The sequence below is a fragment of the Leptinotarsa decemlineata genome, unplaced genomic scaffold, assembly GCF_025532065.1.
Source record: "Leptinotarsa decemlineata unplaced genomic scaffold, Ldec_3_MD MMD2_P_RNA_scaffold_2, whole genome shotgun sequence".
NCBI lineage: Eukaryota > Metazoa > Arthropoda > Insecta > Coleoptera > Chrysomelidae > Leptinotarsa > Leptinotarsa decemlineata.
In genome coordinates, this window is record NW_027412529.1 from 22,735,667 (window position 1) to 22,763,573 (window position 27,907).

A 27,907-nucleotide genomic window follows, 5' to 3' on the forward strand; every position below is an offset into this window, starting at 1 on the left:
GACATTTGAGAAACCAAAAATTATTCAATGTATCCCTGGTCTCGCCTATATTCAAGACTTCCTTAAGCTTCTCATTTTTTGTCGTGTATAAATATATTATGTGTCTGAATCACCTCCAACATTTTCAAATAGGATTGAAAGAAACGAATGAAAGGAAATAAAAAACGTGCTGATGATAAACGTATACTCTCTCTGTTAGTTTGTGTGTTCTGGTTTTGGAACTCAGCCGTTTTGCACATTGAACCGAATAGCATCAGTGTGGCCATTAATCGGACTGAGATTGGTGTAACTCGTGGTCCTAGTTAAACAAGATAATGGTAATGGTAAGCCGATGACATATACTTCCACGGAGACGACATTCATAGGATCGACAGAGAACAATCCTCAAATATCCTCAGGCAGTCAGTTGCAAAGCCAAGCTTCGACATTGACCACCGAACTAGAAATGTCCGCTGTTTAAATGCTGTTTCACAGCTGCTCTCATTGCTAAGAAACTAGACAAACTTGTGCTCCAACGACAGGCAGTGCCTTTTCGACCTGCTGAGGTATCATCAGTGGTGCTAGGCTGAACCACATAACTATCCTAAAAAGAACCAACCGGAAAGTAATGACAGAAGACGAATCTCGTTCGGCAGTTGATGTCTTGGCTTGGCATTGCAACTGACCATCTTGGGGAGCATCGTTTTTCTTTGATATTCCACAATTGAGTTTGTTGTCGATAACGTTTCCGTCGAGGGAGATGCAATTTTTCAATTTTTCATTCAAAGAGAGAACTATTTTGTTCAGTTTTTAAAAGTATCGAAGTACCAGCTAGGGATATATTTCTCACAGAATTCCTTTGTTCGTCGAGTGACAAATTATTTATTTTTCCTTTAATTACATCTAAACATTGTAATGTGATCTGCGTCTTTCACATGATTAACATATGACCAATGTGCATGGAATAAATTCCTCCGTCTATAGCTATGGTTTCACATTTCTCTTAGGAATCTTTTACTATTTCATTGAAATTGCATGTCTTTAACAACGGTCAACAAAAGCAGATTCCATGTGCTGAATTAGAATTCCAAAAATATTTTCTTGAATATATCCAAAAACATCTTGAAAGATATTCAACCAAAATATCAAATAACCAATAACAGAAACCTCCGTTAGAGTTCAAATAAAAGGCACTTGGTGTCCCGAAAAGCGTTAAAAATATTTTTTATTGGAATGACATCTAAGCAGTTATGCCCACTTTCGAAAATGTTATTGACGAAAAGAAATTTTGGCAGTTTTTATCTTCCCGATCCGTTTTATCTTTCTACTTGAAGTTTTTCATAATTGGCAATATCAGTTTTGGTTAACAAGTTTAGTGACCCAATCGTTTTTCTGGAAAAAGGTTGATTGGGTAACAGGATCAATTTTTTCTTACAAAAACAATTGTTTTCTTGCCGAAACAAAAAACAAAAACACCACAAGAAATACAATCATATATAGTGTACAAATTGAACTGTGGAAGGTGTCAATAATGCTATGTTGGACGGTATCTTAAAACACGAGTTTCAGAACACATGAGAAACCGAATATTTATATTGAATATTCATTTTGATCATCCAACTATTCTAGATGTTCAACCATATTTATCCAAAAGACTTTTGAGCAAAAGGATACATATCCTTCAATGCAATAGTGTTAACACTATAAGAGATGTCGATGGCCTTAATCACTGCATATTTCATTGTAATACGTAAAATACCTGAAAACCCGTTTTTCGTTATTTTTATTCATGCCATTGATTAAAAAAACAGACACCACCTTATCAGAATTACAGATAAAGCCATTTGTATGTCTAATGGTTTTTAAAATAGTAATATTATCCACACGAAAAAACTACTTTTCGGTGAGTGATTCAATTAAGAACTCATTATTTCTTGTGAAATTAAAACGATAATAATCGTTCCGTGGAAATATAAGTTTTATTGAAAACTAAAGAGCTTATTTTCCAGTTTTGAACTGCTTGTTCCAATCCATTAACTACCAGGTAAATTCATTGCTCAGTCAGTTTTCTCACTCTTAGGAGCTCCATTAAATCCTTTCTGAATACATAGAACAACTGACTTTTGTTTTGAAAATGATGGACAGCATGATAATGACGTTCCCAAAATACGTTTTTTTTGGATGATACAGCGCTATTTTCGGCACTGTATAAACAAAAAATTACCTGAATCATATGTACGTTTCAGAAAATACATACAAAATGTTATGTTAATATAAGTTACCACTTCTTACCATATTTATATTATACCCGAACCTTGCAATACCTACTATGAAATGTACTCCACTGCGCCTTAAACCTACAAACTGCATATTACGAAGCGAACGCTAAACGACCTAGACCACAGACCTTTATAACATAATAATGCGAAAACCTTTGCCTTTTGGAAAATGGAAAATAATGTACTTATTCCTATTCACTGATGCCTTTTTCAATGAATTGAAGTTTAATTTGAAATTTTCATTGGATTATTATATGAACATCTTCTCAAGAATATGTTCATTGAATACAACTTTTTTATCAGCCCTGCTTAATTATTTCATTCAAAAACTCGTTGATGATAACAAAATACTTCTGGATTACTGATGAAGATATATTTGTAGTAGGTAGATCGACAGTTAAGATGTTTAAGAGATCTGCATATACGATTTTTTTTTCAAAATTAAAATATCAGTAACATATTTGTTATATATTTTTCAAACTTACATACTACATAGGTATATGATAATAAATGAGGTATTTTCACCTAGAGAAACATGACAATTTCAAACCATATAACTTAAGGATGTCGATTATTTTCACTCAAAAGAGTCTTAGATAGCTATGCGGATTAGGATAACGCATCATCTCATTTAACTTTTTCATAGCCGAATAAATTAAATTCAATACAAATAGAAAACTCAAATAAAAAACTTACCTCATCCAGTGAGATTACCTTACGTAAGACACTTTAGGTGTCAAAGTGCTACAGAGAAAGATTGATGAATTTCATCTCATTATATAATGAAAAATGGAGAACTGCAACAGGTGAAACCGTATCGTTTCATAAATTAATAAAATATTCCATTTTTCATAAATTTCACAAAAATACTCACAGATGACACCTTTCTCTTGCATAAGATATCAAATAAATGTATCCTCCTTATACTTTCATTCTAATAATAGATCATCCATAACGAATAATTTTCTGAATTATTCATTAGCATTCATAAAGATTGCGATACATCGCTCGAAAGTTATCTCTTTCAATATTTCAGATATAACATTTATTTTGTGCTACCCAAGGGTTCTTGTGATTTTGAAATTTTGAGTTTGGAACAGTATTTTCTATTTGCCCTGAATGTATTGGACGTGGAAAATTTCAGATACGTAAAGTATCTTCCTATGTAAAATATTTTGTTTTTCCATAAACCACACCTCACGATTTGATCTCCACAAGCTTCATTTGAAAACTATATCACATGTTTTTCTGACACAGTAGCTTCTTCATCAGTGATTTGAATACTGATGAAGAAGCTATTGTGTTAGCGAATCATGTCGTGATATATTTTTGAAATAAAGTTTGTGGAGATCAAATCGTGAGGTATAGTTTATGAAATTACTATGGATCTTCATCAACTAACGCCCGCATCAATCAGAAAAATAAAATATTTTGACAGAATCTCTCGACCTACGGCACTTTGGATAAAGAACACACTATTTCTTACAAAACAGACTCAGCCCGGAATAGGTACCATGAACTTTTAGACAATCTTGAGGAGATTATTGTCAATTTACAGCTGTCATGGCTGGTGAGAAGCCCCTCCCTCAAGATGTGCAGTAGATGTGCAGAAATCTGTTATCAGTCTGTAATATTATTCGAGCCTCAAACATCCAGATTCAGGACCGTATTCACTTAGTGGTGGAGTTTAATACTTTCATTGTCATACACCGACCCAAACTTTACGCAGATACGATTTCACCCACCGGCCATGATTCAGTCAGGTAGCTGAACAAGTTTCGTCGAGTTGTTTATGAACGTAAACATAGTGAAACAAAGCAAGCTGAGATGAAATCTTGGTAATATCTCGACTGCAATTGAATTCTACAGTGTGTAGAAGCCAAATGGAATAAATTCATTATTTCGGTTACGGTACATATTTTAACAAAATCCCGAAACATCAAATTTAAATAATTTGACATACTTCAACGGAAAAATGGTACCCCTACCTTCAACCCCCGTCGAATGACAGGTACAACCCCAATTTTTTTAAATGGGAAGTACAGGCTTGTGATATACCGTTTGAAAGGTCTCTTCATTTTCTATTCAAAAATATTATAGCTTTTAATTTTGTTGCAAAAATTGAGATAAACTGAATTAAAATCTTGTGGTTACCGAAATTCGATAAAATACACACAGAACTTATGGCAATATACTCAAACCTTATTTCATGTGGAGGTATTGATAATAAGAAAGTAAGCAAAAACCATAGCAATGTTCTTTTTACATGATATCCTTCAAAAAACTGTGATTTCCGTGGCAACCTTAAAACACCTTGTCAAATTGCTTTGTATGTCATAACATTAGTTGTCAGTATTTTAATTTAAGTATATAGTTCCTTAACTTTAAGTCTGACAAATGGTTAGATTAACGGAAATGCATAAAATAACAGTTTTACAAATGATTGGTTACGGAGATAAAACACGAATACAACAGGAAGTAGCTCGCGTATTTCATAAGAAGTTTCTTAATTTACCGCCCATATCTCAAGGAACAATAAGCAAAATCGAAAAGCAGTTTCGCGAGCTTGGTCATGTGGGACAAATAAAAAAATCAGCTGCCAACGCAATGAGCTCATGGAAGACGATTTTGATAGAAGAACTTGAGTTTGAGGAAAACCCACATACATCGAGTAGACAGGCATCCACTACATTCAATGTTATCCATACATCGATAGTAAACATATTAAAAGAAAATAAAATGCTACTGAGGAGCTCATGGAAGACGACTTTGATAGAAGAACTACTAATTTTTGTGAGGAAATGATGGACACGTTGGATAACAATATCAACCAATTAGAAGACGTTATGTTTTCTGATGATATACTTTGTCTCTTAACGGTTATGCTAATCGTCAATAAGGCCGCTACTGGTCAATGGAAAATCATCACTGGATGAGAGAAGAACACACGCGATTCCCTCAAAAGGTTGATGTTTGGGCAGGAATTGTAGTAAACCATATCATTGGTCCCTTTTCCATTGAGGGCAACTTGAATGGCGATAATTATTTGGCACTACTTAAAAATGATGTCATTCCAAGTTGAGCAAATTTATATCCTGATCTAGGAAACCCTCAAGTTCCAGTGAATACGATATGGTTTCAGCAGGATGGAGCACCACCACATTACCAAGTTAATGTCCGGCAATACCTCGATACTACATTTTCCAATTGGTAGATAGGGGGGCGAGGATCGATTGAATGGCCAATGCGATCACCTGATCTTTCATCATTAGATTTCTTTTTATAGGAATACTTAAAAAGTAATGTGTACAAAACTAAACCTTTAGATTTGAATGACTCAAAAAACGAATAACGCTTGCGATTAGGTCGGTCACGCCTGATATATGTTGAATAATGTTAAAAGATACTTTTATTTGGGATTAGAATGTTGCTAAGACGTTTGCAGTGAACATTTTGAACATCTACTTCGTTAACATCCATAGTTCTTTTTCGTTTTCTACATTTCATTACGTTTTGCATTACATTTTTGTTTTTCAGAGTATTGTATCGAATTTCAATAACCACATGATTTCAATTTATTTTATCTTGTTTGTTACAATAAACTTGAAAGCGATAACATTTTTGAATAGAGAATGAAGATACCTTACAAACGATATATCACAAACCAATACTTCCCATTTAAAAAATGGGGGGTTGTACCTGCCATTCGAAGGAAGTTGAAGGTAGGGGTAGCATTTTTCCGTTGAAGTATGTCAAATTATAATTCATATTTGGCGTGTTTCGGGATTTTTTTAAATGTGTACAGTAAAAGAAATAATGAATTTATTCCATTTGGCTTCTACACACTGTATATTCGATAACGCTGGACAGAATTGATATGATTCACGTAACACCTTCTACTTTCTTATTCTACACGCAACCGATGTAACTTATCTCAAAAACGTCAAGAATTAAACTGATACTATGCAAAACATTCGGCTTGATAACGGCGTTTCAACATAGATTTAGGATCAGTTTTTTATCGACCTTTTTTGGGTAATTGTTACCTTCCACAATCTGAAAAATATAAAAATTATAATGGAGAACCTTATACAAGTGTAGAAGGGCAAACTTTTTAGTTTACCCCGATAAGTTACTGCGTAAAAATCAAAGCATTTTTCACAAAGAAAAATCTTCTATTTATCAGTAATATGTCGTATTTTACAATGTTGCCTATCAAAAAAAAATTATTAAGAAATAATACTTATCTTTTACGTTTCGGAGGCCAAAATCTGCCTCCGTCTTCAGAAATGGATAAAAAAAAATTCGAATATATAAGCAGTTATTCCTTTTTTGATAGCTTATTTCTTTACTTCTTCGACATATTTCAAAGATATGTTACTGATAAATAGAAGATTTTTCTTTGTGGAAAATACTTTGATTTTTACGCAGTAACTTATCGGGGTAAACTAAAAAGTTTGCCGTTCTACACTTGTATAAAGTTCTCCACTATAATTTTTATATTTTCCAGATTGTGAAAGGTAACAATTACCCAAAAAAGGTCGATAAAAAACTGATTTTTTCCTCCACAAAAAATGACTTTCGTTGAATAGATTTAGGATATTCATGACTCATTCAATGAGAAAAAAGTTGTGAAATTGCTATTCGTTTGCTTTCGATACTTTGAGTATTGAAATAATCTGACAAAGACTTCAACATTGGTATTGTTCCTTTTTTGTCTAACCGACATTTCAAGGTAAGACAGAGCAGTATTAGTCGAGTAGTTTGTAACAACGGAAAGGTAGTACTATAGATCCACTGATATTTTAACTTCACTTTATGATATCCATGATTACATGAGTTGTTTTCAATTCTTCAATTCTTCGTAACGGTTTCTCATAATTGGAAGCGTTAGGCTAGGAGTGCTAAAGATGATAGTGTTGTAAATCATACCTGAAAGAAAATAACGCCGCCTGCCACTGGGAACCATACACCAAACGTGATGTATCTAAGAGCCCGCCAGTGTACGATGATTCCCCGCCACTCGAGAAGCAACGAGAATAATGCTACCGACTTCAACAGAACTTTGGCGAAATATCTACGACATTCGATTACGATATTTAAAGGCTAGTCACGAGGTGCGGTACGCGAAGTGGTCTAATAAAGCGATAGACATTCAAATAGTAATTGAATTTTTGGTTAAATGTTTGCTGTATTTAAAGAAAAATTAAGTTAAGTTTGATTATTCAGTGTCAACCCACAAGTAAAAACGTAACAATACAATGTTCATAAGTAACGCAGCGTCATAGCGGTAGCTGCATGCCACCGGACATTCCGACAACAAATATACGACGAATATACAGGGTGTCCTTGGACTTCCTCTTTTCCTCTCGAGAATGTATAGATGGGGTCAAAATATCACCAGTACTTCATATAACTTTTTTTCCTAAAATCCTTCGTTACCAAGTAACGGGCTCTTGAAGTTACAAAATGAAAAATGTTTTTCTTTGATAACTTTTCAAGTGAATATTCAAAATCATCCAAATTTTGGTAATTGACTAAACAACTGAATTCCTTCGATGAGCTTTCATGCAGGAGTCAGTTGTTTTGCTACAAAGTCAGGAACGGACTACCCCTGATGGTCCACACCCCAAAACTTTGAAATGACAGATATTTTTCAATATTTTTCGACAAAATAAGGTTACTTGGACAATTTTATGAATAAAAGTACTCGTGTGGAAAGTCGATCGGAGCAACGAGTCTTGATAAAAATGTAGTTCTACTCGACGACATCAAACCCGCTCGTCCACCATTATTTGAAATGAATAATTATCAAAGCAGAAATAATAATGATAACGTCAATTCAACAACATTTATAATGGGAATAATACAAAGTATGCTAAAATGAAGTCGTAAACAAAAAGTACAGTACCTATATGGAAGTTTAAGTCACAATTGTGATAGCAGATATTTTTTCAAAAGAAATATCAAGTTCTGTAGATTCGTGGTGTTTTTAAACTAACAAGCTACTCTACTATGAAATATCGAATTCATTCCATATTTTGTATGTACATAATACGTGTGGAATAATCACGTTTCGTGTTGATCAGTTATCTGAATCTCATGAAACTCAACATTCGAATGTTTCAAATTCTTCTTCACAGCTAAACTGTTGAGGAGTTTCACTGATAATTATAATTTTATGGGAGAAATTCTTTAATATGAATCTAAATTTAGCTGAAAAAACGCACATCGGAAAAAATATTTACTATACTAATAAAAAGCAAACGAATGAACTACAAAAACGGCTGCACATGATCAGGTGAAAAATATCCAGGGAATAATTATATTCCATTTCTTTCACAGATGTTGACAAAAAAACCTTTTAGAAAGTTTTGATAAAGAATGAGAAACTGGAATGCGATTTTGTTTTGTTGAGTGGTGCGTTGTCATATGACTATCATTGTATTGTCAATATTCTATAGGATATTTTGAATTTTTTTGATATGGCCGAACAGTTTACATTCAATGAATATGCAGATATGCATGTATTTTATGGACGAGCATTTTGTATACAGACGACGAGCATTTTGCAGAAGCTCGTCGTCTGTATTCCGAGCATTTTCCCAATCGAACGGTACCGTCAAGAGAAACATTCGAGCGTGTCGATCGCAGCTTGAGGGAGACAGGTATGTAATAATTGATAATTAATTTGAGTACGTTGTTTTATTTCGATATTATTGTAGGTACAGTTTTGCCAAAACGAGGTGGTGAGGGCGCTCCTAGGACTGTACGTATCGTTGTATTGGAGGAAAATATTTTGGAAGCCGTCGCTGATGATCCTTCAATGAGCATCAGAAATCTATCAGAACAGTTCCATACATCCAAGTCCACTATTCATAGAATAATTAGGGAACAACTGCTCCACCCATTTCACATCCAGAAGGTACATGCCATGACACCTCAAGATTTTCCAGCACGACTGGAATATGCCAATTGGTTCATGGATAGGCAAAGAGAGGATATTACTTTTATTAATCGAGTTTTATTCACTGATGAAGCAGGTTTCAGTAGAGTTGGAGTTATCAACTCTCATAATCTCCATATATGGGCTGAAGAAAATCCCCCTGGGATATTGCAAACCAAACACCAACGGAAATTCAACGTGAATGTTTGGGCTGGTATCATAGGAAACCATCTTATAGGACCATTCGTTCTACAGGACCGATTGAATGGAGAACGTTATTTGGAGTTCATTCAGAACGATTTGAATGGACTTTTGGAACATGTTCCATTGCAAACCCGAAGAGATATGTGGTTTATGCATGATGGCGCTCCTCCTCATTTTAGTTTGATTGTGCGTGACCATCTGAACCATATTTTCCACAATAGATGGATTGGTAGAGGTGGGCCATATTCATGGCCATCGCGGTCTCCGGATTTAAATCCATTGGATTTCTTTCTGTGGGGGCATCTAAAAAGCCTTGTTTACGCTACACCTATTCACACAAGAGATGCATTGTTGAATAGAATAACATTACATTGTGAAGCCATACGAAACGACCCTTGAATGCTATTTCAAGTACAGAGAGGGTGTCTTCGCAGACTAAGAAAATGTATAGAGAGAGAAGGTGGTCATATCGAGCAGTTTATGTAGCGGATTTTTCATTTCTGTTTGCTCTTGAGGCTCTTGAGTTTCGTTAGTTAAACGTGTTTGCATTATAAAAATTCGTTATGAACATTTTACCTATCATTTCCATTTTCCTTAAAAACTAATATTTTCGAATAATGGTAGACATCTCAGGATAAATTATTATTATTTCTGCTTTGATAAATTATTCATTTCAAATAATGGTGGACGAGCGGGTTTGATGTCGTCGAGTGAAACTACATTTTTATCAAGACTCGTTGCTCCGATCGACTTTCCACACGAGTACTTTTATTCATAAAATTGTCCAAGTAACCTTATTTTGTTGAAAAATATTGAAAAATATCTGTCATTTCAAAGTTTTGGGGTGTGGACCATCGGGGGTAGTCCGTTCCTGACTTTGTAGCAAAACAACTGACTCCTGCATGAAAGCTCATCGAAGGAATTCATTTGTTTAGTCAATTACCAAAATTTGGATGCTTTTGAATATTCACTTGAAAAGTTATGAAAGAAAAAAATTTTTCATTTTGTAACTTCGAGGGCCCGTTACTTGGTAACGAAGGATTTTCGAAAAAAAAGTTATATGAAGTACTGGTGATATTTTGACCCCATCTATACATTCCCGAGAGGAAAAGAGGAAGTCCAGGGACACCCTATATTTCGATACTCACCAGATTGCATTGAATAATTTAAGGAAATTAGCGAAACTACCCAAATTCAATTGAATGAAAAGTGATGCTCCGGATAAAAATAAGGTATGTCCCAATTTTTTGGGAATGTAAGTCAATTCAGTTCTCATGGATTACAGAATAGCGCGTTCTATTCTATCCATTGTTTCTCATGAATTCCTAAAGTGTATCCGTCGAAGCAATCAGTCGATTTCATAACAAACGAATAGTAATTCTGAATGCAAATCTATATGATATATTAACACATCCATAAATTTAGACTGTTGAGATGAATCATAAATAAAATTAATTTATAAAGCGATGATTTCACCAACCGGTAGCGAAGTTGATAATAAATATTGAGATGTCCAAATCTGAAGGATTATATAATTTATTATTATCTGAATGATTTCATAATTTGTTTGATGAAAAATAGAATTACTTTACTTTTTCATTAGTTGAGAAAAGGGAAACCCGTGTAGCAAAATTTTGTTAAGAATTGAATTTCCTAGATTTAGATACTGGCTCTACTCATTCACAGATGTGAGATATACATACATTAATTAACATATCAGATAACAGAAGCGGGTTTCTCTCTTACATTAATGAATACACTTACGTAGAGGGTTATATCAAAAGCATCTATAAATATTTTTTTCATGAAAGATCAAAAATAATTTTTGGGAAAAAAATTTTTCGCTTTCTACTACTCCATCTTGAGACAAAAAATGTGAGAATCTTCCAAAGAAAGGAAAGAAGCAATCAATTTTTAAAGTAGTAACTCTATATAAAGATATGTAAATCATGCAAAGAAGTAACTTTCAGACGCAAACCGGAAGAAAAAGCCCTCCTGAAACAGCTGTCTTCATATAAACATTGAATTACACGAAAGAAAAATTATTTCGAAACAAATACCTTCATATGAACACTGACTTATACAAAAAACACTTTTTTCTACTCAGTTTGTATTCCAAACATTCATTATGGAATTATGTCAGATATCATTCACAGGATTTCTACACAATATACTATGAATGGTAAAATTTCACTGACATGGAACACTGTCATCCACACTGGTAGACATCGATGTTTCGCCATAAGACCCTTGCCTTAGGGCTCTTCAGTACCAATTTGGATAATATTATGTTTATATTTTTATATGTATATATTTTTAGAAGTTACCAATTTTTGGAATGGAAAGTTTTTGGCTTTCTACTACTTCATCTTGATACAAAAAAATGTGAGAATCTTCCAGAAAAAGGAAAGAAGCAGTCAATTATCAAAGTAGTAACTGTATATATAGATATGTAAATCATGCAAAGAAGTAACTTTTAGACGCAAACTGTGAAAAAAGCCCTCCTGAAAAAGATACTTTCATATAAATATTGAATTTCACGAAAGAAAAATTATTTCGAAACACATACTTTCATATGAACACTGAATTATACAAAAAAACATGTTTTTCTACTTAGTTTGTATTCCAAACATTCGTTATGTAATTACATCAGATATCATTCTCAGGATTTCTACACAATATACTGAATGAATGGTAAAATTTCGCTTACATAGAACACTGTGATCCTCACTGGTAGACATCGATGTTTCGCCATAAGACACTTGTCTTAGGGCTCTTCAGTACCAATCTGGATAATATTATAAGAAAAAACCACACAATTCACTACGATTTTTTATGTCACAGAATAAGTTTGATCTACTCATGTTGTCGATGACATCGTTATGATATTCATTCACTTATTTGATTAAATCCCAGCCAGAAGGAATCTTGTTTATATTGAAAGGATTATATTTTCAGAAGTGATTAATTTTTGGGAAAGGAAGTTTTTGGCTTTCTACTACTTCACCTTGATACAAAAAAATGTGGAAATCTTTCAAAAAAAAGAAGCAATCAATTTTTAAAATAGTAATTCTATACAGGGTGTAACTGAATGAGTGTAAAACATTTAAGGAGGTGATTCCTCATCAAAAAAAAGATAGGATCTTTCATATAAAGAAATTTCATTGGAGCATCCCTTCTTAAGATACAGCCCCTCAAAAGGGGTACATAAAATTTGTATAAAAATTTTTTCACAAGCACTAAAAAAGTTACAATATTGACCCGACGTTTTGTATTACCAAAAAAACACTTGGCCAGAAATTTATTTGGTTTACCCCATGGTTGTAAGGGGTGGAAAACGCAACCCCTAAAATTTATTTCCATGTAACTTTTTGTCTTATCATTTGTTTACCATTTATAAATTCATTTTCGATAGCCTGTTTCATTCTAAACAAAATATGTCTCTTGGGTTTTTTGCCCAAAATGAACCAATTCGCAGCAAAAAATTATTTTAGGAACAACTACAGAGATACATCGTCATAAATGCGAAAATACGAAACTAATCTATCTAGTAGGTCGCTATTAGCGATAGTGACAATTAAATTGTGAATTTTCGAAATTGAAGTATTACTAATTGTGTGTTGTTGTTCTGTTCTTAATTTGTTACTTTAATAATTCACTTGTTATTAAAATGGCATACACAAATGAGGAAATTGCTGATATGCATTACGTTTACGGTCTGTCGCAGGGGAATGGGTTAGAAGCTTCTTGAAGATATGCTGAAATGTATCCTCAACGGCAGCATCCGTCACATAGAATATTTGCTAAACTTCATCAACGATTACGATAATATGGTTCATTCGACAAAAGAACGCAGGATTGTGGTCGCCATCGAGAAGTACGAACACCACAGCTTGAGGAAGCAGCACTTAATTTGATTGAAGAACAACCTACTACCAGTACTAGAAATATTGCTTTTCAACTAAATGTTGATCATATGAGGGTAATTCGAATCAGGCACTGTTACCGCGAGACTTTCCGAACCGTCTTGAATTTTGCAATTGGATGCTGGAAATGATTAGAAGAAATTGTGACTTTCTGAAGACGATAGAATTCACAGACGAATGCAATTTTTCTCGGGACAAGATTATTAATTTCCATAATTACCACATATGGGCTAATGAAAACCCTCACGCTATTGTCGAAACTAACCATCAAGGACAGTTTTCTCTTAACGCGCGGCTCGGAGTTATTGGGGATGATTTTTATTGGGACTCATTTTCTACCTCCTCGATCAAATGGTGAGGAATACGTTCAATTTTTAAGAGAAGTGCATCCAGCACTGCTGAAGGAAGTTCCTTTGAGCGTCAGAAGGGATATCTTTTTTTGCATGAAATGGGCTCCCGCCCATTTTAGTCAAGTAGCACGTCAGCATTTAACTGAAACATATGCAAATCAGTGGATAGGTTAAGGGAGGACCACAGAACTGGCCCGCTCGATCCCCGGATCTCAATCCTCTCGATTTTTCTATTTGGGACCATTTACAGCATTTGGTTTATCGTACTCCTGTTCCCGATGTAGAGGGCTTTCGCATCATCGATGCGTGCAGGGTAATCAGAGAGACTCCAGGAATATTTGAGCGAATACGTGGCTCAATGCGCCGATGTCTAGACGCGTGCGTAATGTCTGAAGGTAGACATATTGAACATTTACTATGATTTCTACATGCTGTGTGTTTTTTTATTAATAAATTGGTTTTGTTTATTATCCTTTAATCGTTCAATGCAGGTACTAACTACAAAATAACAATAAATCCAGTTCGCATTTATAACGATGTATCTCTGTAGTTGTTCGTGAAATATTTTTTTGCTGCGAACTGGTTTATTTTGGGCAAAAAACCTTAAAGACATTTTTTTGTTTAGAATTAAACATGCTATCGGAAATAAATTTTTGAATGGTAAACAAATAATAAGACAAAAAGTTACATTGGAAATAAATTTTATGGGTTGCGTTTTCCACCCCTTACAACCATGGGGTAAACCAAATAAATTACTGGCTAAGTGTCTTTTTGTTAGTACAAAACGTCAGGTTAATTTCAATATTGTAACTTCTTCAGTGCTTGTGAAAAAAATTGTTATGCAAATTTCATGTACTCTCTTTAAGGGGCTGTATCTTAACAATGAAGTTTCTTTATATGAAAGATCCTATCTTTTTTTCGATGAAGAATCACCTCCTTAAATGTTTTACACTTATTCAGTTACACCCTGTATATAGATATGTAGATCATGCAAAGAAGTAACTTTTAGACGCAAACTGGGAAAAAGCCCTCTTGAAACAGAGACTTTCATATAAACATTGAATTACACGAAAGAAAAATTATTTCGAAACACATACTCTACTTTTTTCTACTTAGTTTGACCAAACATTCGTTATGGAATTATATGAAATATCATTCACAGGATTTCTACACAATATACTAAATGAATGGTAAAATTTCGCTTACATAGAACACTGTCATCCTCACTGGTAGACATCGATGTTTCGCCATAAGACACTTGTCTTAGGGATCTTCAGTACCAATCTGGATAATATTATAAGAAAAAAGGACACAGTTCATCCCTAAATTCCGATTTTTTATGTCACGGAATAAGTTTGATCTACTTATGTCATCGATGACATCGTAATGACATTCCATCACTTATTTGATCAAATCCGAGCCAGAAGGAATCTTGTTTATATTGAAAGGGTTATATTTTCAGGAGTGATTAATTTTTGGGAAAGAAAAATGTTGGTTTTCTACTACTCCTTTCTATATAATCAAAAATAAATTTTCACTTATACACCTCACATAATACAGGACCATATAATTGATTATCTTTCCATGGTCATCTAACCCACAAACACGTCAATAATCCTTCCATAATAATGTACTACCTAAACAAAAATATGTTATTGGGAAATTTTCAGGAAGGAAATTGGTATGAAATTTACCCGCTGAAAACCTAGAATTATCAACAGATATACTCGTCAGAAGAATACAAGCGGCAACCGAAAGTAGTACGAATAAAGTAAAAGTCAAAAAAGAAAATTTCAAAAGAAGTTCTTGTATTAACAGTCATATAGTTGAACTGACGAATGAGAAAAATCATATTTATTGAAAACTTAAAACTCAACCAACACCAGAAAATAAAACAAAGTGCAATCAAATGGAAAATTATACATACGGTAAAGATAAAGGGCTATCAAAAACAAACTGAAAAATAAAAACGGTAAAACTCCAACAGTTTATGGAAAACGATAAACGATTTATCTGGAAGTGAAAATTAAATGTAATAAACGAAATCGAAAAAGAGACACGTGATATACTCAAAAACGAAACTGAAATAGCAAATGAATTAATCATTCATTTCACAAACAAAATCAGTTATCCCGCTTCTCAAAAAAAGTTCCATATCTTTCGTATAAAGCTGTTTATAACTGTTTCAAGTTGCAGTTTTTAATAATCAAATAAATTTATTCCTTCATAGAGTTCGTTGAGTATTACAATAAAGTAATTATAATTCCAAACGTTCTCTTGAAGTTCTTTATTAACAAGTAACAATTACATATTATAATAATTTTTTTTCGTAATATCCAGATTCAGAATATAGTATTGCGTTCTCACCATATTCAAAAGGCTCATTATAGTTTATGAAGAGTTTTAACAAATGCATACTGAGTGCCACTATTATTATTGTGCAAATAAAGTATTTGTGGTAATTCACATACGAAAATAATAAGGTAGGCATAGATTTGATATAAAACGGATAGCAGTTTTGCCGGATACCGGCCAACATTGCAGCCGGATAGCCGAATATTCGGCCGCCAATCATGACAAGGGCAGATAAGCCTTTTCATCACAATTTTTTTGTGCGCATGCGTCAGTATCAGCCATCTTTTTCGTACTGTTTTTTGTAAACAACCATGCAACTCATGTTTTAAAAATTATAATATAAATCGAAGTTTATTAATTGTAAAAAAAGTGAAAAAAAAAGTAGTAAGTGAAAATAATCGGATTTTTTTTATAATTTCATAATTATGTTATCTGTAAGAAAAGAAACAACAAAACAGTGTTGTTATGGAGTATGTAAAAGTGATACACGATACAAATCATTTCAAAACCAACACATACTATTTTATAAATTTTCCAAAGCCTTGTCTTGAATATCGCAAAAAAAAACAAATCATCAAGCAAATTACATATTAATAAAGCATGTGCAAAATGTGCGAAATGTGAATTATGGGTGAAAAAATGTGACAGGAGTGACCGAGGCTTTAAATCTATTGATGATATTACCAAGGATACTTATATTTGCTCACTACATTTCATTGGAGAAAGTGGACCAACTAAACAAAACCCTGATCCTTTAAGCTATCAGGAATTTCAACATAAGTACATTATTCCTTATTGAATTTTTGACTGTAAATTTCATATATATTATGTTGTATTAAATATTTCCCTCTGATAAAAATTACTGAACATATTCAATTCAGTATTTACATATTTGTCAAATTAATAATGTCATATGTACAGCCTCAAAATATTAATGGCTTGATTCATTTATTAGTTCCATAAGTAATACTCTACTACTATTTTTTTTTATATGTTTTTAGATAGTAAACAAATGCTGATACCTAACCTCTCAATTAGCTCACTTTTGTTCGTTTTTGCGGACGCCCATGACGTTTTAACCACCTTTTCAACTGTTCACAATTATGAGCTTCAACTGAATTATTTACAAGTGAAGCACCATCAATGGTTTTTTCCAATAATTTATTTGTTTGTAGAGATGATATTCCTTGCCCAGCCATTGTTGATTAAAACAGTACGAATGTTTTGAATTACCGCCATTTCAATATGACAGCTACGCTTGCGCTCGTCTCATGATAAAAAGGCCTATTGCAGGTAACATTCCAATATGGAATATACTTCAAGATGAAGATTCTGTCAATAATATTTTCTACTCACACATTACCTTTCTGAAATGTTGAGTATGCCCATCATTGATTCAATGAAGTTTACCCAAATTAAGTACCTATATGCTTTCAATATCGAGATTTGGCACTTTTGTCCTGAAGTATTGGGTATTACAATTGACTCATGTATTCCATATTAAATATATCTTTTTTATTACCACAACGGTATTTGATTTAAGGTGGATTCAGGTACCAACTGTAAGTTGCCCTTATCATAAGTTTTATATTGTAACAAATCTAGGTCCTCATGAATTTTCATGACCTTTAACTTGCGACACACTACTCAACAACTTGAGATTGGTGCATTATTCAACTTAACTGTTGATAGCTGATAGACTGGTTTCATCATAGACTGGATTTCGTCATATTTCAACAAATTAACACAAAACATTGACGAATTATAAATAAATAACTTTGAGTTTATTACATTCAGACAGACAGATAAACGCGGCGAGGGGACTTTATCATATTTTATCCCTTTCGGCATTCATTTTACTACTGATAAAGAGTAGGGTCATTGAAAATGTAAGCTTCATTGTAACATCAGCTTTATTAGTGTTAAGAATAACTGTTTGGTTTTGGGATAAAACTCCAGTATTATTCATTACCACACCAAAGGTTTTAAACTGCATCACAAGTACTTCCGATATCCCGTGGAAGTTTATAGTAATACTCAAAGTAAAGAATATGTATCGAAATGGCCCACGATGCTTACATCTGCAATCCGTACGTACTATCCATGTTTACGTTTATTTATTTCGATTAAAATTTCTAATTTTTGAAGCAAATATCATTATGAAAAATGATAAATAATTTTCAGACCCCTGTAATTAGGAGATGACATTCACTGGATCATTGTCTTACAAAAGTTCTGGTTGCCTTATGTTACAAGTAATACGAAAGAGTCACCAGATACATCTTAGTTTGATATTGTCATCACATCATACAGTGTCATCCCCAAAGAATGCACCATATGGAAAACTTATTTATTAAGAGTTTTTCGACACAATGTTATTTTTTATAAAAGTTTGTGCATTCCCTAAAACTGAATATACACTAACAAAATACAGTAAAACACATGTAATATACGAGGAGCCTTCAAATATTTTATTTTGGGACAGGAGTAAAGTACTCGTATTTTGAAAAATATTGGAAAATGTTATTTTATAAAGTTGTTCAGCTTCAAAAAATACATCTAGATTTGAAGTCATGGCCATCTAAGTGGGAGTTTTATTTTTTTACTAAATTTTTTAAATGGGGACTACGAAAAAAAACTTTGTTAAAACGATAAATAGGCAGCATCCTGTGTACGACGGTTCATTTTGAAATCCTGTTATATTACGAATTACTTTACTATGGTGTTAACCACGGTCAATTTTTTTGAATAGTAAAATAATTTTCAAAGTTTTTGGTGCAAAGTTATTTTTATTTTTTGTTAACAGCGCGAATTACTCAAAATTATACAGTATTGTAACAAAAACTTAATATTCAATGATATCAAATCACAAAACATAAAAATATAATGAGTATTTCGGAACAAACTCATTCATTTTCTGGAGAGTTTCTTGTCCAAAATAATTCTCCAAAATATTTTCCAGAAAACCAATGAGTTCGTTTTGTGATTTGATATTATCGAAAATTATGTTCTTGTCACAATACTGTACAATTTTGAGTGATTTTCGGTGTTAACAAAAAATAAAAGTAACTTTGCATAAAAAACTTTTGAAAATTATTTTACTCTTCAAAAGAATTGACCTTGGTTAACACCATAGTTGTTTAATTTGTAATATTGCAGGCTTTTAAAATAAACCGTCGTTACAGGCTACTGTCTATTTATCGTTTTACCAATGTTTTTGTAGTCTCCATTTGAAACAAATGGGTAAAAAAATAAAACTTCACTTAGATGGCCATGACTTCAAATCTAGATGTATTTCCTGATGCTGAACAACTGTTTCAAATAACATTTCCCAAGATTTTAAAAAATAAGAGTACTTTACTCGTGTCTCAAAGTCAAATATATGAAGGATCTTCATACTATATTTAGTTGGTGCATGTTCAGTTTTAGGGGATACACAAACTTTTATCAAGTATAATTTTTTATTGAAAAATCCTTAATATAAGTTTCCCATATGGTGCATACTTTGGTGGTGACACTGTATATGAATAGTTGGTTAGAAAAATAATCTATTCGAAATAAATGAGGTCCAAATTTCAAAGTATCAGTCACAACTCGAATGAAATGTTTTCAAGGAACCTATTCAAATAAAAGGAAAAATTCAATATAATTGCTACCTACTTACGTTATGAAATCTGTCTTCTGAATATATCTTTATACTGTGTATTCCAAACAAGTTGCACCGATTGATTCAACGTTTGTGTGAACATTAAGTTATTAAAGTGAGTGGTGAAATCAAAATAGCTCTTCTTCATGTACTTACCTTGACCTTATAGAAGACTCACTCTAACCAAACAATTATGTATCATCTTCAAGAAGAAAGAGCATGGTATGTTAAAAGTTAAATGCTTATAAATAGATGCTTATCGGCTCAATGCAGGAATGTCGTCGAATTAATCGCATGATATTTCAGAGACAGAAACAACTTAACAGTTGAAAATTGGTTATTCAGTAAAGAGAAAAATGACGTTTAATTTTTATCAATAAAAAAAGGTGTATTTTATATTAGAAATATAATTGATTTTCTTATATTTTTTATGATGATGAATGAAACGGATATGTGCATATTTTGTGCAAAGCAGTTAATTCCCATTATTTGAATTGAAAGGTAACTTTAATACTTAGCTAAATGACGATTTGGAAAAGTGTATATTTTTTGCTTGAATTGAGATGAGTAACTCATCAAATTCATAGTGGGAAGGGCCTAAAAACTGTTCTAATATCTCTGAACATCAATAAAATCATAAAATGAGGTATTGTGTTTTAATCCACATAAAAGGTCCCTCATGTTTTAATAGAGGACACCTAGTCTCCCAATCATAAGATCTGTCTGTTTAAAAATCTGTCATGCTGTTTGTTATCCTCGAACTTCTTAGGATGGAATTCCACATTCAAATAAGTTTCACCGCTTCTTCTTTTCAGTTGAAATTATCCGTGTGTTTGTAGATCTCTATTGCCTCCCGTATCAATCGGCTATGGCATCCCTGGTTGGGGGCAATGAGTTCTGTGTTTTCAAACAGAATCCTGTGGTTTTCTTCACTGAGTGCTTGTTCTGCCACAGCTGACTTGTCTGTTTGACCCAGTCTGCAGTTTCTCTCATGCTCCTTCAGCCTTGTTCCTATAGATCTTTTGGTGGTTCCGATATATACCGTCCCACAAGTGCACAGTATGCGATAGACCCCTGCTGCAGATAGCAAAAGTCGGCCTTCGAAGCCTTGCAAATGTAATCAAAATAAAACATTCACAATTTGGGTTCTCTAAGTTTTCCCGAACGGAATGGATTAAAAATTCTAATTGTGAGTTCCTTAAATTTTCAAGAATGCAACCAAAACAAGATGATCCCCAATCGAGGGTTCATGAAACCAGATGTGGAAATCGTTAGCGATTTTCAACGTTGATCACATAGAAAGCTTTTTTACGAGCTCTCAGAGACATCGACATAAACAGTAATCGAGAATTTCCCGAAGAACTCATCACACAATTCTAGAGAGAGCTCGCCACAATATTTTGCTATATAGAAAGTATTGTTTGAGGATTTTCCCGCCAGATTTCGCTAAGAGCACGTAGAAAATATCCGTGAGGCGAACATTTGACGAACACGTTCCAAATAATTCATAAAAGGCCTCACAATTTCGTAAAAAGATGTTGATGAGGAATCTTCAGGATTTTTGTCGTACTAGTTCATTACTGCATTGACAATATATTGAAAAGTTGTATCGGGTATAGCAGTCAGAGGCAGAAAGATTGTAAACTCTTTTTTGTTCGACCTTTCGATTATATGATGAAATAAGTCGATTGCTATGATGAAATGAAAATGATATTCAAATTATTATCATATATATTATCAATATTTAGTATTGTACAGCTTATTATATTTATTTAAATGTAGAAGATACGTATAAGTAAGACTCAGATCCTCTATATATATTTTCTTCGAAAATGTGACTCAATTCTCAAAATTTTTTTTTTTGTAAATTACTCTCTGAATCTGAAATGTTATATTATCAAAGGGAAATATATGATTAGAATCAATAGCGTGTTTAATAAGGATAAATACTGGTTCGTTGCATTCAAGGACACTCATGTGAGATGTGATTAGATCTTTCAATCTCTTACCCAATTTGTCCAACGTAAACTAGGGATGGATTGAATCACATTAGATAAATTCATGATTATCTTATTTGTCCTTCAATTCGTGAATAAGTTTATCAATAGTTTTTTGATTTTTGGCATCTATTTTCTCATGATTGAATTTTTTTCATTATATGAAAACCTACTAAAAACCTAAAAAAACTCCCTTTCGTTGTATACTTAATTTACCAAACTTGTATATTACACCCAATCCTCAACCTTAACAATGAGAACTGCCGATGGACATCAGCTAAATGAAATTTTACTGAATTCTAACTGATGAGATAAAAGATTATAAAGATAATAAAGATAACATGAAATATTATAAAATGGCGATTAGAAAAATAATAAAAAATGTCAGATTGAAAATATGAGTTGGATTATTTATGATTGCCAAACGGTGGTCAGAGTATGGAAAAATAAGGTATAGGATCTTTCAAAAAATTAATATTTTGAAGCCAACGAGTTGGCTTTGTATATATTTGCTGTGTGTAGGCTAACAAATGAAATTTATTACCTCAAATTTACATGATATGAAAATGATTTATATTTACCACTGGATGAAGAAGAAACATCTGCGAGACTAACCTCAGTGAGATATCTTGCATAAATTTCTGTCGGATATAATTCAATATCCAGCGTGGTACTAGCCGGAGAATTAATTGTTTTTCGGCAGGAATTTACCATAACCTACGGTGTAGGTAGTTGGTTGAGACGAACATTTCGAAATTTTATTTCGAAAAATGTACGTATGTATCCCTCCTCGACACAGTCTTCAGACATAATTTCAAACTGATTAGAATATAACTCTCAACAGAAATTCATTGTTTCTGATTATTATAAACTTTCCACCTGAATAATTCGCAAGATTTGTTTCGCTATCCAGTAGCTTCTTCAGTCGTGACTAATGCTAAAATTTTAATATTTCTCTTCATTTTATAATTGTCACCCCATATTTACCTTCCATGAAATAACCGTTGACAAAATTCAACTGAAAATAACTATGTAATAAATTCAACTGAAATTTTTTTTCTCATCTAGAATCTAGAATCATAAGTTCCACTAGAAAACCTGCTATTTTTCTTGAAATCATTCAACCCCTAGCCAGCTAATTTTATACAGAGACACTCTCAGAAGTCTTCAAAATATTTGTGCAAGCTGAATGAAAACTTACCCTTCAATGTACCATCTCAAGTGAGAAAAGAAGTCGATTATCAGATCTCCTAGATATGTAGACATCTCTGTGATGTAAGTATGTATTATTTATGGAAAACAATTGAATTGAAAGTATCTAATCACTGGTACTAAGAAATTTTACCTTTATATAACGTGTGATTACTATCACCGTGTTATATATATATACTCGTATATTTATATTTCCTTTCAATTGTTTCTGGTGAAGTAAGTTCAGTCATACGTAAGAATTATAACGGAGAAATGTTTCTCATAGAAAGAGAAATTTTTATTGGATTACTTATTTGAAATGATAGCAGCTATTCTCATTTCAACATTCTGAATAAACTTTTGGATGTTAACCAATATGTGGAAAGGTAATTGTGTTGCTGTTCAACCTTAATTTTTTTTTTAGAAAACGCAAAATTTGTTTATTTTTGGGGAAATATGTGGAAAGGTAATTGTGTTGCTGTTTAATGTTAACTATTTTTTTATAAAACGCAAAATTTGTTTATTTTCATTTTTAAAACAGTGTTGTTTTGTAGGACGTTGAAAATAGAATAACGGAAAAAGAAAAATATCTGAAGATCATCGTTCGTAGGAACTAATTCCTCAATAAGCACAGCTATCATTATTGAAAATCCGCATAAATTTCATGTTTACGATTATCAATATTGATGAAGTCTTATTATATGGGGCGAATAATTATGTTGTCAGACTACATTATTTCCAACTAAAATTAATTGAAGAATTTCCCAGGTTGATCGAATACCTCCCAGACATATTTTTGAAAAAAGTTCAGGATGAGTTAAATGCAATGTTTCCTGATAAGTGAGAAGAACGACAAGAAAGGCCTATTCCTTGTCCGCCGAGGTCGCCGGAATTACCATTATTAGGTTTCTATTTTCGAAAAATAGTAAAATGGGATGTATATTGTACTGCCGCTACTATATGGGAGGATCTGTGAGCAGCGTGAGAAAAATCTTCAAGGAGAAATTCAAATAATGCAGTATAAGTGTAATTACTATCGTTCCTCTTGTTCCAAGTTTAAAATACCAAACAAGTAGGTACTGATTTTTTGTGAAATTATCAGGTTATTTCAAGAGTTTTATCGGTATTGATAGTTTTTGTAGTTTCATATCTCAATAATTATTTTTTATTCTGTGTAGTGGTATATACCGATCGATACAGAATTTTGTACTGTATTGTGTATTGTGTATTTTGTGGTATGTACCGATCGATACAGAATTTTGTACTGTATACATTGATGGTGTTCATTTTTTTTTCAAAATTTTCATTGTTTGCCTCCTTTCAGCGTATAACTATATGATGTCTTGGAGCAATTTGCGGCCAATTTTTCTCTACGAATTCAAATTGAACCAAAGCGCTGCCGAAGAATTAACCAGGCATTTGGTAATGATAATTTTAATGAACGCACTGTTCGACGTTGGTTTGCGAAATTTCGCAAACCTAGCCTCGAAGATAAGCCCCGAAGTGGTCGACCTATAGTAATCCAGGCCGAAGATTTGAGACCCCTGGTGTAGACTACCAAACGATTCGTTGTTAAACTCGTTTGAGCGTCAAAATTCTGCCTCACTCACCATACTCCCCAGGCCTCTCGCCAACCGACTTCCATCTTTTCGAGCACTTCGATAACTTTCTCACCGGTAGAACCTTCGCCATTCAGGATCAGGCGGAAACGGCCTTTGTCGACTTCATCGAATCTTGAGCACATAATTTTCATGCTGACGGAATTAGTGTTCTTGTGTTACGTTAGTAAACGTGGACCTATATACCACCCAGTTGGTTGGCAGCAAGGATGGTATATATACCTAAAATGAGTCGGAAACACCCACAACCAAAATCGGTATGACCAATCAGCCTTACATCCTTCCTGTTGAAAGGACTTGAGAGGATACTGGACGGACACATCAGGAGGGTGGCATTATATGCATTCCCCTGAATAACCACCATTATGCTTATCAAACCGACAAATCGACAGATTTAGCAATAAACAACCTTGTGGAGAAAATCTCTTAGTCACTTGACAACAATGAGATTGCGGTTGCTGTATTTGTCGATATTAACAATGCACTAACTGAATCTATAGGATCGTCTCTGGCTAGGAAAGGTATAGAATCGACCATAACTGGCTGGATCTATGCCATGCTGGTAAATAAAACTGAAACTACGACTCTTCAAGGCGAGGCCATCAGGTTCAGGGTCACCAGAAGCTGCCCTCAAGGTGAAATACTATCTCCCCTTCTGTGGTCGCTCCTGATGGATAGTTTGCTTGATGCCCTCCATCAAGCAAACCACGCTTTCACAATAGACAAAAAGAAGTTAGTGTTGTTGATTTCGGAGACTTACGGTCAGTTGATAAGATAATCCGATTTCTTGGATTATATACAGACGAACATATTTCCTGGGGAGAACACTGTAAAATCTTAAACAATAGATTGAATTATGTTTCCTATCAATTACGTAATTTGATATCGGTTCTGTCTAATGATCAGTTGCTGATGCTCTACTATGCCCAAGTAGACTCCAGACTTCGATATGCCATCTCCCTCTGGGGAAGGTCTTTGAGAGCTAATGATGTATTTGTTGCACAAAAGAGAATACTCTGAGTAATGTATAGTCTATTCTCTCGACAAAGCTGTGTTGATGTATTCAAAACATATAAAATCATGACACTACCATCACTCTTTATCTTTGAAGTTTGTGTGTATATATTTACTAACTATAACAGTTTTTCAACCAGATCTAGCATTCGTAAACATGACACAAAAATAAAAAATCAGCTGAATATACACTTCTCTAGGGTCCAATTATCTATAAACTCTCGAAACTCACTAGGTCCTTTATTATTTAATAAATTACCAGACTATGTAAGAGAGAGTCGAACCTTAACATGTTTCAAAAAATGTCTTAAACATTTTTTAATTGAAAGATGCTATTATAAAGTCGATCAGGCACTATGATAAGTATTTGTAAATCCTTTAAGATTTGTCTGTTATTTGTGTATTTGGGTGAATATATGTATATATGTGTATATATGTATATATTTGTATATTTATATATGTGCTACACAATTAACTGAGTATGTACTATCATTTTATTTATTTTGTTTTATGTTTACTTCAACTGTTTATCATTAATATAGATGAACGACTAAAATACCTGCAAATTTACTGTTCTGTTATATACAATTTAACTGAATGTTATCATATTCTGTTAATTTCAGATAAACGACTACTCCTATACAATACTTGTATTGTCCTTCTGAAGAATAAAGAATTATTATTATTATTATTACCTTGTCATCTTGGTCCACATCGGGAAGGAAAGTTTGTAATATCCTCCAAAGCACGATGGACGTTGTTCACAGTTGGTGCCTGAGGGAGCAGATGTCTGCCAACCCCAGCAAAACTGTGATAATCGTCTTCACTAGGAGATGAAATATGAACGATGAAATATGAACGATACCTCACCACTTTTCCTCAGTGGTGAGGTAATTCCATTTGGAACGAAGGTGAAATATCTTGGCATTGTCCTTGATAAAAAACTCACCTGGAACGCTCACTTGGAGAAAGTTTTACACAAAGCCAGACTGTCCTATGGACATGTGGATTTGTGGTAAAACTTGGGGTTTAGGTCCCAAACAAATCTATTGGATTTATGTGATGATTGTCAGACCAATAATCACTTATGATGCAATCAGTACCACACCGTCAACGGCCATGAATATCCTTCTAGATTTACCCCCTCTCCACATTTTCTGGAGAGAGACGCTAGATGGACTGCATATAGACTTGTGCATATTGCCAAGTGCACAAATCAATTTAATGCAGAGTGCAACAGATTGTTGGTTGACACTGGAAGTCACAGCATTCTGGAAATGATCTCTGACTTCATGCATCCGACTGTCAACTACGAACTGTCTTATAAAGTACTGTTCCCGAGTAGAGAGAACTGGATCCTCCGGGAGAAAGAAATATTAAGAGCAGATAGTTGTTGGTTCACAGATGGATCAAAAACACCTTCCGGTTCTGGTGCAGGTGTTTTCAGTCGCAGGCCCAGAACAGAGATATCAACCTGCCTAGGTTGATGCGACTGTATTTCAAGCGGAAATTTACGCTATTTGATTGAATGCGTAGAAATTGGAAGAATCCAAACTCCTACCGAGCAACGTCTAAATTGGTAGCCAATTGCCAAAACCGACTCTTCTCGATAAGAAGACATAACAGATTATCTCTGGTCTGAGTTCCTGGCCAAACTGGCCTGGAAGGTAAAGAAGCTGCTGATTCCCTTGCAAAGGAGGGTGCTGCAAGCAGCTTCATCGGACCAGAATCTGTCATTAGCATCGCTTTAGGCTTTGCCAAACACCTGGATGCAAGAAGATTTATAGACTTCTGGCAAAATCTTCCAGGATTGGCTCACTTCAAGGCGTTTATTCTCCCTTCGGCTTCGTTAGAAGCTGGGTTTATTTGGTCGAGTGTGAATAGGTGTGAGCCACAATAAACCCTTGCGGGTTGTGGTAGAAAGCTGAATAGACCCACTCACTTTGGACCTAACCTAACCTACATTAGTGAAAGTGCACTGATTCAAATAGCGCTTATTCCGATTGAACTGAATAAGTATTCATTGAGATAACGAACAAAACTTTTGAAGCAACGTAATATAGTCATCACTTAATAGAAAAATTGAAATGATTAGAAACTCAAATAGCTTTATGTCACACTTACTTCTTCTTAAAGTAGTGGTTAGAAATTTAGACTAGTATGCGAGTGGTCCTGAATTCTACCCAATTTTTTTTAATTTTTACCCAATTTTCTAACCACATTCGAAATTTAATGAAATAGCATTAATCCCTACTTCCCTACTAATATTATAAATGCGAATGTAAGTTTATTTGTTATGGTTTCACGCGAAAAGTACTCAACCAATCATCAGGAAATGTTGTACACATGTTCTTGGAGATATTAGAAGTAACATAGGATACTTTTTATTTTTAAAAAATAT

The 27,907-nt window shown here is 33.6% G+C and overlaps 1 protein-coding gene across 4 annotated transcripts in view; it reads right to left on the reverse strand.

Annotated features, from left to right (window-relative positions):
* Positions 1 to 27,907, reverse strand: part of Cpap1-j (cuticular protein analogous to peritrophins 1-J) — a 115,583-nt gene that overhangs the window by 30,936 nt on the left and 56,740 nt on the right. The window contains exon 1 of one of the 4 annotated variants that reach the window (XM_023166994.2): positions 19,842 to 19,864. The exons of 1 other annotated variant lie outside the window; for it this stretch is intronic. The gene's annotated coding sequence lies outside the window, so the exon portion shown is untranslated. Of the gene's footprint in view, positions 1 to 19,699; positions 19,812 to 19,841; positions 19,865 to 27,907 lie in introns of those variants that run through there. 2 more of the 4 variants (XM_023166993.2, XM_074185759.1) reach the window with 2 other exon arrangements.